Source organism: Drosophila gunungcola (genome assembly GCF_025200985.1).
Source record: "Drosophila gunungcola strain Sukarami chromosome 2L unlocalized genomic scaffold, Dgunungcola_SK_2 000037F, whole genome shotgun sequence".
Lineage (NCBI taxonomy): Eukaryota > Metazoa > Arthropoda > Insecta > Diptera > Drosophilidae > Drosophila > Drosophila gunungcola.
The window spans coordinates 341,735-352,753 of NW_026453164.1; the positions used below are offsets into that span (position 1 = coordinate 341,735).

General features: G+C 40.6%; 1 long non-coding RNA gene across 1 annotated transcript in view; it reads right to left on the bottom strand.

The window, feature by feature from the left end:
• LOC128253519 (uncharacterized) overlaps nt 1-11,019 on the bottom strand; it is a 146,266-nt gene that overhangs the window by 38,394 nt on the left and 96,853 nt on the right. The window lies entirely within an intron of this gene.

Below are 11,019 nucleotides of genomic sequence, written 5' to 3' on the forward strand. Positions count from 1 at the left end.
TTGTCTTTGCACAATAGCCCTCGTGCCCGAGTCGCAGACTCCCAGACTCCTTCCATCCTCCAGCCACCATCTGAACTCGTTTGTACTCTGTTATTGGCAAAAACTTGAACAGAGACGAAGAGTCTTTTGCATGTGGGTCACGTAGCCATGTGACTTATACGAAATGCAAATGAAATAGTATATTCGGTTGTGGGTGTATGTGTATCACGGGTGTGCAAGTGGCAAACTGCCCACATTCGCCGAGCCCAGGCGCAAGCCCAAGCCCAAAAAGAGTCCAAGTTGCCGTGTCCGTGGACACTTTGTGTGCCATGGCCATAGAATTCCAAATCCATGCCAGCAGCTGTAATAGAATTGCTTTTCTGCTCTCTTTCCCGGGAACTGGTGCTTTTTTCTCTGGCTTGCATAAGATAAATGTGCGAATTTGTGCCAAGTGAAAGTGTTTTTGATAAATGTGCGAGGGACTACTATATATGTATATACCCAGCTCCAATCGTAAATCGTGGCATCGAAGCGCCTTTGATTATTTAACAACAACAACAACAGCAGCAGACCCTTTAAAGAACTCGAAGCGAGTGTTTTGCTGCCGATTTCTCAGCTTTGCATTGTCCATCCGCTGTTTGATATTTGTGCCATCCAAACTTGTCCAGTTTAGTGTTCCATGGTCCTTCGTCCTGCGTCCTCCCACATTCGCCTCCTTTATGATTTCGTTTGATTGTTTGGTTGTTGGCGCTACTTTGTTGCTACTCTGCGTTGCCAGCTGACTGTCTGCAACTTTGCTGATTTCATTGCTTGCTTTCTTTCGTTTGTACACTAGCAAGGGATCCATAAATCCTTTAAATCCTTTCAAAAATATATATATTCTTTGAGAGTCATGCTTTAATTTTTAGCCAACATTTGTGTTTTTATTATTGTATATTAGCATTAAATAATAAACTATATTTCTTTTAACGTTTTACAATATGTTATTGATTAAATAGCTTTAATTTAAACAAAAAGGTCAAAAAACAAAGTAAGAACATAAAAGTATATTAATTAATAAATATGTAGAGCAGTAAGAGTATATTCTTTCCCAATAGCAACCAAATTCCGCTCTTAGTTTCCTGCGTTATTTTCCTTTTATTTTCCATTTCAATTTCGTTGAGCTTGGCGCTTCTGGTGTCTCTCTTGGCTTTTCCTTGGCAGATACGTGTGGGTTTACGCTCGGACTCCATAATAGAATTATTTGTATCAAATTGAGGCAACCGAAAAAAATGAAATGAAATGAAAGTGGAGCAGGCAGCCGCAGAAAGAAGACCAGAAAGAAGGCAACACCGGCAGCGGTAGCAACACCAACGCACTCTAACACAATTGAAAACTTGCACAAAGGCATTTTTATTCGCCTATGCCCAAGAAAGAGCAGCGCCCGGAATTGAATTAAAAGTTGCCATTTTTTTTTTTAGTCCATTCCTTCCTGGCTGGCTGCTGTGGCTGTTCTGCCTGTTCAAGCTTATCTGGGCCGCAAACATTCTGGGCTCCCCTTTTGGCTTTTATTGGCAAAAAGTGTTGAGCTGTGAAAGTTGGCGTTGGCTTGCTTTCGCAGGGCGAAAGTAATTCTGTAGATTTTCAGGGAACTGCTGCTGCCACTGCTGCTGCTGCTGCCGCTGCAGTGACAAATGAACTCGGGTCGGGGTCACCAGTGGTGAATCTGTAGCATATCTGGAGCATAACTATTCGATTTTGGCATGCGAATGCAATCAGCACCTGGCCGCATTCCCTTGCCGCTCCAGTGTTGCTGTTGCTGTCGTCGATATGACACGAGCAGCTTTTGTGATCAATATGTTTTCGAGAGGGAGCTCCACCTGCCTCGCCCTGCAATTTGTTGGCATCTATCTGGGGGGATAGATAGCAACTGCTGACAGGAGTCTCTCTTTGTCCCTCTGCTCCTACACTTTTTTTCCCACACTTCGCATCCTTTTTTTCCAGCTGCTGACAAAGACGAATGGCAAGTGCGACGTTCGCGCAATCAGCAGCGGAATAATCAAAAATGAAAATAAGCATTGCATACTTCTGTGCGCTCCGCACCAGCAAAACGGCAAAAGAAAAGGTGAAACGAGAAGGTAAATCATTGCCAAGGAAAAAAAAAGGAGCTCTAACGCTCACAATATTTGTTCAGGGATTTTAAATAAAGTATGTATTTTTAAACCTTTTTTGCTATTAAAATTGCATGTGTTTTGTAAGCACACAAATAAAACCTTTCGTGAACATCTTGTTTAGTCAACTATTGCTGTTTTAATATCGATTTTTGTTTTGAGAACAAACTATAATTAATTGCAAATTCTGGTGCACTGCTCAAAGCGCTTTCTGCTAATTCACTTATTTGCATTAGTTTTTTAATTTAGAAGAGTACATTTAATGAGTGAACTATTTTTATCAAAATGGTTCATGAAATATTATTTTCTGGTTACGCTAAGGACCCTATAAAAATTTTTTGAAACATAATACAAGAGAACTCCAAATGTAACTATGCATTTTTAGTTTTTTATTTAGTTACTTAATGTTATTTATGTTTATATTATATACAGATCAGTATTAAATTTGAATATGTAATTACACTTTATGCACTTTAATGGCCATACATTTTTAAATCCAAATATATTGGGGTTGTTAATAGCGCCCTGTTTTCCGCTAAGCATCATACTCAGCAATTCGCTTAAGTTTTCCCCCAACCCACAAGCATCCACAAATGACATTTTGCCCCCATTCGCAGCCGATTGATTTATTGAGAGATTAATGCCAACGATTTCCTTTACTGCTGGCGCGTTAGTTTTTTTGCACTTTGCCATATTGGGGCCATGAAAGCGCTGCCTGTCACTTCAATGTGCGGCTTTCTCGCAGTCCCTGTGAGTCTGGAATCGCTGCTCCCTGGAAATCCTCGGTTTGCCGGCAGCGTACACATGAGTTATTGGCTCGATAGTGCAAACACTTGCAAATGCGGGTGAATGCGGCGGTTGGGGGCAAACGCACATATAGTATATATGCATTCCATGCTAAAACACGACTTTGTATTGCACTGAAACATTCATAAGTTTCAGCGAGCGAGCGCTACCTCCTAATCAGCTCCGCGAAACGTCTAACGAAGTTATGCAAATTTTAGCCCACTGTGTCGGCATGAATCTAAATTTTAGGGGCCCGCCAGCAAAACTTGGGCAGCAGCATCCTTTGATGTTTGCTCAATTAACATAGGCGAGAGAACCTCACAACCGCCGGGCCTGCAACACTTAAGCGGATTATGAATGCGACGGGCGAGGAGCAGCAAGGTCTGTTCTGCCAGCAGCCGTAAGTCGTGATTTTTTAATAGCTGAACTTCGACAGCGACGCGAAATTTTGCTGCGAAACGTGACTGATTCGCTGAGGAAACTCTCCGAACAATGGCTCTAACACAATGAGTCTATCTTGGCGGTGCAGCAAAACACTGCTCTATCTTCAGAAGTGCAGAGAAAACAAATAAATGACTTTAAAAACGCGTAAGTATAAAATTAATATAAAATTTAGCAATAAAATCAGGTTCTCAGTTATAGTTATACATATTTATAATTCGCTATTATACTGTAAGTAAAAAAAAAAGCAATACAGTTTTATCTATGGAGCCAAAACCAAGAACTTATTTTAAGAGCGTGTAAATGTAAATTTTAAAAATGTAAGCAATAAAGTAAACCCTGCTCAGTTATAGTTATAGTTCCTTTTAATTTTCATTTATAACCTGGAAGTTAAAACAAAAGCTTACTAATTGTATTCATTTTGAATTGGATTAATTGTAATTCCCTAAAATCCAAAAGTTTATCTATTTTTATGCAATCTATTTTTCCCGGTGGCGTTTGGCACACATCACAAACTTTTGTAGCTAGTGCTTTTCAAAAGTTTACCAGCTATAGCCGCAAAAAGAGACTCTTCCCGCCTCCTGCAGAAATGTGGATTACGCATACATTGAAGTGGTGGGCGCACCGCATCTTGAGCCTAGCCACACCTAACCGCGCACTTGGAAATGCTTAATTTGCTGCCAAATATACATATTCGGCTGACGTGCTACGTTCCTGCCGCTTTCTGCCGCCTTCCACAGCTAACCAGAAATGAGCTTCGATGAGCCAAAATAGTTTCGTATTTCAGACGAATCTGACGCTGCTAAGTGCTTGTCGCTCCAGGTTCCGTTCCTCCTGAATCTGTCGGCTCTGCTCCGCAAACCGGCGCAACTATGCCACGTAACTACATTAACGCTCCTGCCTACACAGTAAAAAATAAGTCTATTTAATGGTTTTTCATATAATTTTAGTCCAGAATTAAGCCTACCCATTAGACGTTTAAATACAATTTGAAACAGTATTTTTTACCTCATAATTGTTTGATATCAATATTTTGCAATCAAAATTACATGAACAAAGAACATATACTCAAAAACGATGGGTTTTTTGATGGCGCCATCTGCCGAGCAAAGCGGCATCTGCCAAAACGTGGTATGATTTGGATTATATTTGTTGTGCAGATATAAATATATATATATGTTTTAGAGCGACATGATAGATTTGTTGGTGATATATGGGCAACATAGAGAATTTTCATTTTGCAGCAATAACAAACAAATTAGATATATATTTTTTTGCTTATCTTATTGATATTATTCACCCAACAAAGACAAGAAAATGGTTGCTAACTTTTTAGTATTAAGAGCTTTTTACCTGTGTATCTGCTCGTTGCGGGTGTTGCATTTCAGCGTTTCAGGCGCTAAATGCATTTTGGGTGCTTGAGTTCAAGTAGTGAGTGGAGTAGAGTGGGTGGTGTTGGCGGCCTATGGGTAATTTCCTACGCGGCGCCGCCAGCCAAAGCAAAGTTTAATTAATTTTCCTGCGGCTTTTGGCATCGGCGGCGTAGTCGTCGTCGTCGACGACGATGGCTCTTAAGTGGTTCTCCTTCTCCTCCGCCAGATGCTCCCTTTTTTGGCCGCAGGTTTTATGTCTTTGTCAAAATACTTGGGGGGTTCTCGTATTTTCCAATTTTCGCTGCTCTTTATTGCCTGCCTGCGGCCTTTGAGGGAATGGCAGTTTTAATTTAGTCAGGAGCATTGGCAGTTCATTATCTCCAAACAGTTACGTAAATTGACCGCGTTTGCCATACTATAGTTGCATAAATACATTTACCACAAAATTACACAAATCAAATGCATAATTCTGCTCTAATGCCCGACCGATAAACCTGCACAAAAAGATCAAATGTAGTGACAGCATTTGTTTTTAGATTTTCTCACCACAACGCAATCAATTGCATCTAGACATTGGGATTGGGATACGCGATGGGTTGAGCAGACAGCCAGCCAACCATCCAACCATCCATCCATACATCCATCCATCCATCCATTCCATTTGTCATGTAGAATCGACCACAATAAAGCATGTAAGTGGATTAAACTCAACAACTCATTAAATTACGAATGCGTTGCTATGAAGTGGGGACCACAGCAACCGCAAAAACATCCTTTGACTGGGAACCCCGTATTGATATGTCCTAATAACATAAATTGTCAAACAGCTAAAAGATTAGAGCCAGGGAATTCACGCGATGTGATGGTCTTTTATTTGCTGGCACACCATTAGCAAGTCAAAGGCAAAAATATTCCATAAACTCAATGGATTTCCTGGCCATTAATGCGATTGTAGCGCTGCCTGCCTAGAAAAAAAAAGAGAAAAAAACCGCACCGTCAAGCAGCTTAAAGAACTGTCAGCTTTCCTCAAAGGCAATAACGCAGGAGAATCTGAAGAAGGAGCCACTGACGATGCGATTCAGTTATATAGTATGTGGCTTTTTCGAGTCAAGTGAATGTGGCAAAGGGCCCGAGTCATCCTAGATGTCAATGGACATATCAGTTAACGGCGCACCGCAAGAAAGTATCGGGCAAAAGAAAAAAAAAAAATGTATATATATACCCATAAAGGCACATCGGACTGCCAGCTGCCACAAATGGGGAAAAGTGGGTTTGTGATAGAAGGTTTTGCCCCCTAAAGTTAGAGCTGCACCACTACTGCCCAGCTTGGTATATTGATTTTCCTTCTTTTTTTTCGTTTTGTTTGCTCGAATGGCTCCCTCGAGCGTGTTTACCTTAACTATTTGCGTTGACCTGTTGTGCTTGGACGCTCGTTATGAATACATTGTTTGCATATCGGAGACGGTGTATTGAGCAAGGGCCAACTGAGTTTCTCACTTCAATTAAAAGTGGAAAGCCATTTCCGGACACACTCCAGGGCTTTGGTTTTCACCAAACCAGGTGTATTAACTCAGAAAGTAAGACAATTAAAAATAGCACGTTCAGAATTTACTTGAAAGTTGATCGGAATTTTAACCCACTATAAAATGTTTTAGAAATGTTTAGGTGTTAATCTATTCTAATCAAATCCTAAAGTTTCCTTTAAGTTTCCCTCATATATTATAATATAATTTATATTATTAGACAAATAATTTGTATGCCTAAGCAATATATCAAAAACATTGTTTTAAATACATTATCTTTTGGAACAAATAACAATACATTGTGACTAGCATAGCAATGTATAAGTTCAATGAACAAACATTTATTTTTGCATTTTCATAAATATCGACTGTCACCTTGGTTTAGTTTTCTTACTTGAAATCTATTTTTTGACAATTTTTACAACTAGCAATATATTATTATTTCCCTCAAAAAAATGTGCTTCACCGTTCTGTCCACATCGATGTGAAATGCTGCATGCAAAGTGGCCAAACAAAAGGCGAGCAACATTAATTGTCAGCTGCCTTAATTGCCCGTTTTCGCTGCACCAAAATCCGCAGCAGTTGCAGCAGCATAATAAAAAGTATCTACGGCACACGAACGAACGAACGAACGAGAACCCATGGCTAAGTAGGAATCGCGCTGCAGATTGCTGGGTCAGGTCAGGTCAGGTTGGGGATCTGGGATGGATCTGGGAGTGGGATAGTGCGATAGTCGGGTTAAGGCCGTCCGCTTGCCCAGATGAGCAGGCCTCGGAGCTCTGTTCTGTTCGGTGTACTGGTGCTGCAGCGGAGCTGACACGGTGACCTAAAGGCGACAACAGCCGCATGCGGAATGGAGCTTGGAGCAGGGGAGTGTAATACAGGTAGAGAAACATAATATTATTTAAAATTTAAGTTATAGTTATTAGTTATTGGACAGTATATGTTATATCGGTCAATATCTTTGCTCACATCAAAAATGTTCCAAATCGAACTATTGGTTTAGAAGTTATTAAAAAAGTTTCAATTATGACGTCACTGCATATTTAATTATATACAAAAACGTACAATTTATTATAATATTGTTATTTTAAAACCTTTTTTCTGTGTACTCACAGAAGCGTCACAATGGAAGCCCACAAACAACACACTGATATTGTTTGCTTTGTGCCTTTGGCTGGCTGTGGGGAAAAGCCAGCAGTGCTAATAAACAATGGGCCTTGGCTCGGAAAAATGGGTCCACAAACAGGGACAAGAGGGGAGGGGTCCGTGGGCAAACGCATCTGAGACTTCCTGGGCGCTGTCGCTACTAGATGTTTTTAGCTGTTTTACGCTTTTATGGCAATTTGGGGACAACGTGGCGTATGCGTGTCGTGTCTACGATGCCTTTGCAGGTGTCAAGTGCCAAGTGTGTAGTTTACCGCAAAGTGCTGCCCTCTCTCTAGCTTCATACCATACATGTATATGTATGCATGTTTTAGTTTTCATAACCCGGAGAGCTAAAAAAAATAACAACAAAGGACATTTTCCATTCGGAAGCCACTGCGGCAGCTATAATGGCCACCGCATAACAGGCACACACACAGCCGAGACAGGGCCTTAAATTGTTCAATTCAAAGGCTTCTCCGGAGCATTTACGAGCGACAACAAGAGCACACAACTCAACACAACACAAGGAAAACGTAAACGAAAACGAATCCTGGGTTAGCACCAAAGGGAAACTCGTTAAATGCCATGGCTGCCTGCCTGCATATATTGTTTGTGGCAGCATGTAAAGATGGGCCTCCTTTCGCCGCCGACTTCGACGGCGACTTCAAAAGGGAGTGAAAGTTTTCTTTGTCATCTATTAAGGCATTTCCTACGAATGATTTATCCATGCTGAAAACCTTTACTCTGACTTCAAAGCAAGTTGTTGCATCAAAAATATGTATACGTTTTTGTTAAGAACGGATAGGAAGTAACCAATCCTTTAATGGAGACTATAATCTTACAAACACTACAAAATTTAACAAATTGATTTAGTAAATTGTTTTAACAGAAATATGATTGAGGTACCCTTCAAATAGACACACTATTTATTTTAAGCTTTAAGCTTTAAACTTCAGTTGAAGTTTTTCTTAATAAATTTAAATTTATAAGCTTTTATATTCGTTTTTTATGGACACAAGTCTTCAATTTTAAGAAATAAACCAGACCGTGATTATTTTTAAATTACAAATTTTTTTCTGAAAGTTTTCGTACACCCAGGCAACTTTAAGCAAAAATAAAAAGGAAGTTTAGTTAAGTTCCCTTAATGAAACTTTAACAGCAAGACTGTAATCTTGGCAAACATCGGAACGCTTGGATTTTCTGTACCCAAGCCAACAAATTAATTAGTTTTCAACACTCGAGTTACTTTAAATGGCAATTCGTATAATTAATTTCGCACACATTGGCACGAGAAGTGCAAAGCAAATCGAAATCAGCAGAGTGGTCGGAAGTGTTTTCACTAGGCTAGGGCTGAAGTAAAAGGACCTGCTGTTGGCCAGGTCAGGGGTCACATTCAGAGAGAGAAAGAGAGAGAGAGAGATAGAGACACACATATCCAGATTTCGATCCATCGAGAGCCATCGAAAGGGCCAAAGGAAGCAATTTTCCTGCCGAATGCGTTTCCACAAAAGCGAAGATATTGCAGAATACACAAATACACAAATACTAGTGGGTGTGGGTGTGCATCATGCAGTGGTTATATTGTGGCTAGTCGACCAGGACAGGACTCCTCTTCTCAGCCACCCACCCTGTGTGAAATCACTCAAACGGCCAAGAAATCAACTGCCAAAGTCATAAATTTTCGGTTTGCAAGCTGCAAATTATTTCACCATCATCCTTTTGGCTCCTTCGCATTCTATCCCTTTTGCTGGTAAAAGTTAAATAATGCAAGGACTACAAGTACAACATGTGTGTGTGTGTGTGTGTGTGTGTGTGGGCGAGAGAGACTGAAGGCCAGTGAAAAATTGTGCAGAAATATTTAAACTGCAATTCCAAAGCGATTTGCTTTATGGCCCAAGCTCGCTCGAGCATTGTTTCGTTGGCATCCAGGAATAGGACTAGCAGCTCCGGATCCGGATCCGGATACGGATGGGGATACGGATTTGCTTCCGGCTGCGCGGAAAACTTAACTCGGATTTGATGTGGCCAAGCATCTGTTAATGCTGCATGATTTATACCCCGTACCTCATTATATCCCACTAAATCATGGCTGGTAGGAACAGCTTTGTGGAGTACGTCAATGTTGCTCCGAATTTTTGGCACAGGGAGAGAGAGAGTGTCCTTCGAGAAGGATGTGTGGTCAATGCACTGCCGTTTCCGGTGGTTCCGCCGCTTCCGCTCAGCGGTCGTAAATTTCAGCATGCATTGCAGTGCCGCTTTGCATGTCCTCCATCCAGCAGCCTTCCCGTTTATTATTTTATCGGAGGCGAGTCTTCTGCACTCCGTTGGAGCTGCCAATTGTCATCGCCAGACTTCCAAGTCCGCGCTCGCATCCTGGCCATCCTGATAGACCGACCTCCCTTTGCTTTGTCAGCCCTTGTATCCTTTCAGAAATGATTTGTTTGGCCGCCTGCAGTTGGCTTTCTTTTTTCTTTCTGGCCAAAGCGCGATAAATCAACACTTGCAGCGGACACACCCTTGTTTGGGTGACCCCACCAACCGGCCTGAGCTTGCGGATTACTATGCATTAGTACGAAATTAGAACTATTATATTTATAGCGCAAATAGTCAGCACATCATTTCCACAGTGCCCAGGTAAAACGCAAAAAGCAAAAGGGGTACAGAAGAAAATAAAGAGGCAAAAAACCTAAGCTTTTATGTACATCTAAAAAAAAATCATAATTTCCTAAAATAAATATCTTAAAAAATATAAGAGTAAGTTAATCAAGAATTTATGTTTTACTTTAATTACTCACAGTTTGTAATGCGGCTTTTTGTCGAAATTTCGATCTTTTGTTATTTTAGACACATTTACTTTTCATGGCCTTCAATTTTTAACATTAGGGAAATTATAATAGGGATATTTACGATTTTAACTAAATTTTCAGTTCTAATAACTTTCTATTGGAATAGATATTATGGGGATAAAAATAAGATTGCTAAACATTAAGGAATTCAGACCTTAACACTTTTCTGTTTGAGAATCAACTACAGACAGTTATTAACTATAAAGATTATTGACAAATTTTAATAGTTTGGTTTCTTTGAAATTATGTGTGTCTACCTACTGATTTAAAGCTTATTTTATGATACATCTTCTTCGTTTTTCTCGAGGTGTATCCACCGAGCCATTAGACACGCCTAGCAGTCACTGTCTGGCGTTGGGCTGTAATAAAAACATAAAATGCTGCACATTATGCAAACAAACTCACATGCACAGTGGTCCGCACCCACACACTAACACACATTCACAAACACAAATTTTAGCTTTGGCGATGGCGCCGCATGTCTAACGGTTTCGTTCGCCATTTACAAACACACACATGCACACGCACACTTGCACACACGAAGGACGAAGGACGAGGACACGCACACAGATACGGATGGATACCTTGTGCTAAGCAAACTTTAGGCCCTGCAGCCTGGGAGTAAAGTGTGTGTATGTGTGTGTGTGTTGGTGTGTGTGTGGGGAGAACATTAAATTTATTTGAAATTATTATTATGCGCATTTACCTAACATTTGCATAACCGTCAACGTTTTACTGGAGGAGCTCAGGTCTCCTCCTCTGCGGGCCAATT